Here is a 6,314-nt window from a genome sequence, read left to right as displayed (position 1 = left end):
GGTCGGGGGAGGGGCGGGGCGGGGCGGGGCGGGGCGGGGCGGGGCGGGGCGGGGCGGGGCTCACCTCCGGGCTTTCAGCCCGGGAGACTTAGCAGTTTCTGATGCAGAGGCGGCGGTAGCTGGAGACTTTAGGGTAGGAGCTTTGGCGCCGCCCCCCGCCACCACCACTGGTACGCATCCATCAGGCCAACGACACCGCCCACGAAGTGGCTAAGAGAAGGGGAGGTCCCCAACCCGCTTTGGAGCCAGAACTGGGGAAGAGTCCAGATCAGCTAACGAAAAACTCCGCGCAGGACATAGGCAGGATTCCATTTCTAAACAAAGGAGTCTTTTTTTGAAGCACATTATGCCATTTGTATAGTGGCGGGAACTTCGTGAAACTGTGTACAAAACCCTAGCTGGGAGAGCAGTGACCCAGGCGATAACTCACAGTAGAAGCTGTCCATCTCGGGGTTGTTTTGGCGAGCTGGTTTTATTTGTACCCCACTCCCGCCAAGTCTTAAAAAAGTTGTTTTTGAAGGCATTCTTTGATCACCCTGTAATAACAGTAACATCTCCCTGGTCAGTTTCTACTTGCTCATTTGTCTCCCCCATTAAAATGTAAACTTCTGGAGGGCAGGGTCTTTGTTTTGCTCTTTGTTGTTTTTGCAGCAGCAAGAAGGTGCTGAACTAAATATCTGTTCAATGAATGAAATAATTTTAAAAGTGGAACTTACAAACATTTGTAATTTTTATATTAATTAAACAATTTCTGAAAGGTTTACAAATTAAAACCAGAAGGTTAATTTCCGTAATCATTCACATCTAAGATTTATCTCCATGTCTAATGGGGATAATAATACGTCATGGGTTATTTTGAGGATTGTGCCTGCACAGTAAGTGCTATGTAAGTGTTAGCCATTCCTACTCATTCTTTAATGTCTATCGTTAATAAAGCTCTTGGAAATCAACACTGAAAAGACAAAAGTTGGGACCTGACTGAAGGTGTTCTTGCAGCTCACCTCTGAAAAATGGGCCTTCAAATAATACAAGTATTTAATTTTTATGGTAAAATGTCACCTTTGTCCATTTAAAACAGACATATATATTTTCCTATTACTCCACAGACTTTTTCTTCATTTTGAAATGTCTTGTCCAGCACCTATTAAAACTCAGGTTGAGGGGCTTCCCTGGTGGCGCAGTGGTTGCGCGTCCGCCTGCCGATGCAGGGGAACCGGGTTCGCGCCCCGGTCTGGGAGGATCCCACGTGCCGCGGAGCGGCTGGGCCCGTGAGCCATGGCCGCTGAGCCTGCGCGTCCGGAGCCTGTGCTCCGCGACGGGAGAGGCCGCAGCAGAGGGAGGCCCGCATACCACAAAAACAAAACAAAACAAAACAAAAAACTCAGGTTGAGACAACAGTTGAAATTGATAGAGTGACTCACCATTAGATAGATTCTTTTGGTTCTATCCTGAATCAAATTTGTCAAATACAATTACATTACTTCAGCTCCATGCAGAAATGCCATCACAGAGGCATATCCTACTCATGTCCTTGGTGTAAATTAAGCTTTTTTAATACAAGAAATTGTAAGCAGATAGGATAGGGGGTCCCCAGAGAAAGAGAACCAGGCCTGGCTTCATTGACATAAGAAAATCTGTTTTTGGCCTAAGCTATTTTGTCATCTAAGCCTAGACACAATGCTTGTCCTTGAACAGGCCTTCGTAATTAATAGTCTTAAGGGAACAAAAGAATGTAGGACTGTTATTGGGCAAGAGAAGTAACAATAGCAAAGATAATATATCAGTAATATAGACTCCCAGCTCTGTTTCAATGGTAAAGATTAGCCTGAAGCCTCAACCACCGGATCAACTGGAACATAAGGGGTGATGATGTTGACCTTTTCTGACCCCTGTGACTTCAATCAACTAAAGCTTGGACTCTGTCGACCTTTGCCTCAATTCTATGCTGAATTCTCTGCTCAAGCGCCTACAATAAATATGCAGGTACCCTTAGCTTAAAACTTCCCCAGTTTTGCTGTTTGGGGAGACACTTCTTTGGGAAAGATCCCCAGTGTGCCCCTTACTTGCTGCAACTAATAAATTCTTCCTTTTCCTGATGTTTGGCTTGGTTGTGTCTTTTGGCTCGACACCCACCAAGAAGCGAACCCCATTTTTTGGGTAGCAAAATGGCCATCTACATTTTTTCTTGCATATTTCATAAACTATTTCATTATCATTATTCAATATCTCTAATTTACTGTTTGAGTTCAGGGCCGGAAAAAAGTTTTGTTTCTCCTGACAAATGCATATGCTCAGCTTGAGAGCTAACTCATCATATTTAGGCTTTATCTTAATTCCCAGGAAGCTTGGAGCTAAATTTAATAGTCAATTGTAGCAACTCTTCTTCTTTTTTTAATTACAATTACTGTCATGACTTCAGAATATGGCTTATTCTTTTATCCCTATTTTGATTTGACTCTCCTGATTTTAACCAAGATCTGTGTCTCCATTAAAGGTGCCTCAAATACTTTGGAAGTAGGCAACTCAACATGCAGAGCTATAAATTGGGGGAATTTGCACTTAAGTTATCTTGACCATATCTCAGTTCAATTTTAGTCCCCAAGTCCAGTTAAAAAATGGGACGGCAATGCAAAATGTAATGACTCTGCCCCCCCATCTATGAAGACATCTTTAACTGATGTCTGTTGGAATAAAATAAAAAAGGAAATAACTAGACCAAACTGTCAAAATCACCAATAAGATAGACTTCTTCAGCATTCATGGTTATTTACTAGAAACACTTATTTCAAGTTTTCTCTGAATTACATTTATATGATGCATGGCTGTTTAAAAAGCACTTTTACACTGATTTCCACAATTCTTTTACAAGTGAGGAATGTGAGGGTAAGAACAGTGCTATTGACTCCTTAAGTTTTTATGAACTTACTATGAGTTTTCTCCAAAGACCTGAAAACATACTAAGTGATGTTGGGAGTTAAATCTCTAAAAGGTGCCTGGGGGAAAGAGGCTGACACACACTATGGATAAGGATACCGACTACTGGGTATGCGCATGGAGGAGTGGGAGGGTGCAAAAAGCAATACCACATTTTAGCAATTTATCCAATAAGGCTTGGACATACCTACCAGTAATTCACAATATACTAGTGAATTCACTTGAGCTTTATTTTCTGATAGTGCTGATAGATTTATACTCAACGATTTATTCATTCATTCAAAATGCATGCTGCGTGAGTATGAAGTATCAGGCAAATGCTAGGGATTGGGAGTACACCAATGAAACAGTTGTGCTCCTGTCTCCACTGAGCTTACAGTCTAGTGGAGAAGCCAGACAGGCAAGTAGAGGGGTTATGAGGATATACAGGAAGGGGGAAGGACAGCCAATCCAAACTTGCAAGCTGTTGCTAAAGAAGATGACACCCACTCACTCAGGTCTCAGCTTTGGAGTTAGCAAAGCTAGGAAGTAGGGGAGAAATGGAAGGACAAGTGGAAAGGCCTCAAAGTGAAAGAAAGCAGGGCATTTCTGAGGGACAGAAAGTAGTTCAGGATGTCCTCTCAGTGTGAGGAGAGATAAGACAGAAAAGGCCAGCAGGTTAGAGTTTACCTGAAGTCCCGAGTTTATCCAAGGGAGTGACAGGCTCAGATCTCCTTTGTAAAGATAATGGAAAATGGGATTACAGATAAGAGGACTTTGGCATCTGCAGATGAATCAGGGAAACAGCAGGAGTCTGGAGAGAAGCAGAGACTGAAGAGATTTAGGAAATGTGCAAACAAAATTTAATGACCTGATGAGCTACACGGAGTGAGGGAGGGAAAAAATCAAGGGTGATGGCTTCTGGAAAGGTATATATATTTTAAAATTATTAATATTAATTAATTTTACTTGTACTGACTGAAAAAATAATGCACAACCTAAAAGTTGAGAATTATGTTTTATTCGGCAGACTTGCTGAGGGCTCGGGACTGCTGTAAAGAGCCAAAGGGAGGAGCCAAATATATGAGTTTTGAAAACAAAAACAAAACCCGCGGTTAGAACAGCTGATTTCTGTTAATTAAAGAAAAACCAGACATCTCAAGTTAATGAATTTAGCACTTTTCTACGTGTGGGAAGATGTAAGAGTCTTGGCTCATTGAAAACATTCCTTTGATATGCACCTTAGCTATCTAGGGTCAGTATCCTGCTTTTCTTCATCCTGAGTCCCCTCTGGGTGCAGTTTTGGGGGGCAGCTGCAATGGCTGAGGGCTTGATGGTCGCAGCATCCTTTGTTTACTGATATGGCATGCGGCATTTTTCATCCACACTTGCTATGGGGGCATTCTCATATATCCCTGGAACTATATTGAAAAACCTAAATTTTGAGAGTAGAAAACATGAAGAAAGGGGAAGAGAGGGTTTACTCAATTTATCAATACATAAAGAGCATTCTGGGTGATTTATCTGATTAAAAGAAAATTCTTCTATATTTAATAAAGGATAAAAGAGTGTAAGATATTTAACAAAGATTAAAAATAGTGTAAGATGAGGGCTAGAATAAAAGCCAGATAATGAAGCTTCTCTTTTTATTGCCAAACTTATTGAGGCACTGATTAATTTACTTCCATTCTTTCTTCAAATTACAAGTAAATGGAGAACCAAACAGCTTCTAAATTACACTTAGCTTTCTTCAGCAACATGTTGATTGTGGTGACTACTGAAGTTCACCGATTCTTTCAACATTTATTAAACACATACTATGTGCCAGGCTCTTTGCCTGATACTATGATTACAAAAACCGAAGACTTGGTCCCCACCTTACAAGAGCTTAGAGTCTAGTGGGGAAGGAAAGTAAACAGATGATTCGAATCCAGGGTAGTGAGTGACACTTTGGGCAGACACAGGAGGGAGTTCCTAACCAGGGATGGGTTGTGGCTGAAGTCTTCCCAGAAAAACCCTTACTGAATGAAGATAAGTAGAAGTTACTGAAAGATAAGGAGAAGTTAGACAAGGGGCAGGGAGTCAGCACTAGGAGCAGCATGAGGAAAGGAATGACAAAGCATGTTATGTCCGGGAAATGCAATTACTGGTGCGGTTCAGAAGGTGAGTATGAGTCAAAGAGTGACAAAATCTAAGGCGGGAAAGAAGATGTGGGGATCGCAAAGGACTTTGTTGGCCAGGCTACAGAGTTTAGTGGGGTTTTTTTTTTTCCCCAAGGTTATGAGGATTAAATTTGGCATGGGAGGGTTCCCTGGTGGCGCAGTGGTTGAGAGTCCACCTGCCGATGCAGCGCACACGGATTCGTGCCCCGGTCCGGGAAGATCCCACATGCCGCGGAGCGGCTGGGCCCGTGAGCCATGGTCGCTGAGCCTGCGCGTCCGGAGCCTGTGCTCCGCAGCGGGAGAGGCCACAACAGCGAGAGGCCCGCGTACCGCAAAAAAAAAAAAAAAAAAAAAAATTTGGCAGGGGTGTAAGACTTCAGTGTTAAAAACCTGTCAGCACTGTGAAAACTGGATTGGAGGAAAATAAGATTAGAGACTGGAAGACTGGTTAGGAGAGGTTGCAGAAATCTAGGCAAAAGATAAGGAGGCCTGAACAAAGAGGCAAAAATAATGGGCAAGGAGATAGATTAGAGAGTTAAGGAGTTAGGACGTGTTAAGACTCGGAGGTTGATTAACTGTTTGGGGATCTGGGTAGATGATGGTGCTATCAAGATGGAGAGAAGAGGAGAAAGAATAGGTTTCTTCTCTTGGGATTTAGAGTTGTTGGTGGGAATTGCTGGAGAAGGAGGAAAGATGGAGAGTTGAGTTGGAGTTTCACACATGTTGTTTGATGTACCTGTAGCAGATTCAAGGGGAGGTGTCCAGTAGGCAGATCAACTTTGAAGTCTGGCCCTCTGGAAAGAGGCTGGGGCTAGAGATACAAATGTGAAAACTGTATTAGTTTCCTATCGTTGCTGTAAACAAATTACCACAAATTTAATGGCTTAAAGCAACACAAATTTACTCTCTTATAGTTCTGGACGTCAGAATTATGAAATGAGTCTTACCAGGCTAAAATCAAGGTGTCAGGGCCAGGATAGTTTCCTTCCAGAGGCTTTAGGGGAATATCTCTAGCCTCTTCAATAAGTGGTGCTGGGAAAACTGGACAGCTACATGTAAAAGAATGAAATTAGAACACTCCCAATACCATACACAAAAATAAACTCAAAATGGATTAAAGACCTAAATGTAAGGCCAGACACTATCAAACTCTTAGAGGAAAAAATAGGCAGAACACTCTATGACATACAACACAGCAAGATCCTTTTTGACCCACCTCCTAGAGAAAGGGAAATAAAA

The 6,314-nt window shown here is 42.3% G+C and overlaps 1 long non-coding RNA gene across 1 annotated transcript; it reads right to left on the bottom strand.

The window, feature by feature from the left end:
- Window positions 1–3,349: 3,349 nt before the first annotated feature.
- LOC129392575 (uncharacterized) lies at window positions 3,350–6,238 on the bottom strand. Its single transcript, XR_008618751.1, has 3 exons — window positions 6,023–6,238; window positions 5,812–5,886; window positions 3,350–4,348 (listed from the first exon to the last, which is right to left on the bottom strand). It is a non-coding gene; the product is annotated as an uncharacterized lncRNA (long non-coding RNA).
- Window positions 6,239–6,314: the final 76 nt, after the last annotated feature.

The sequence above is a fragment of the Physeter macrocephalus genome, chromosome 11, assembly GCF_002837175.3.
Source record: "Physeter macrocephalus isolate SW-GA chromosome 11, ASM283717v5, whole genome shotgun sequence".
NCBI lineage: Eukaryota > Metazoa > Chordata > Mammalia > Artiodactyla > Physeteridae > Physeter > Physeter macrocephalus.
Note: the sequence above shows the minus strand (reverse complement) of the source record. Positions and strands in the feature narration are given on the sequence as shown.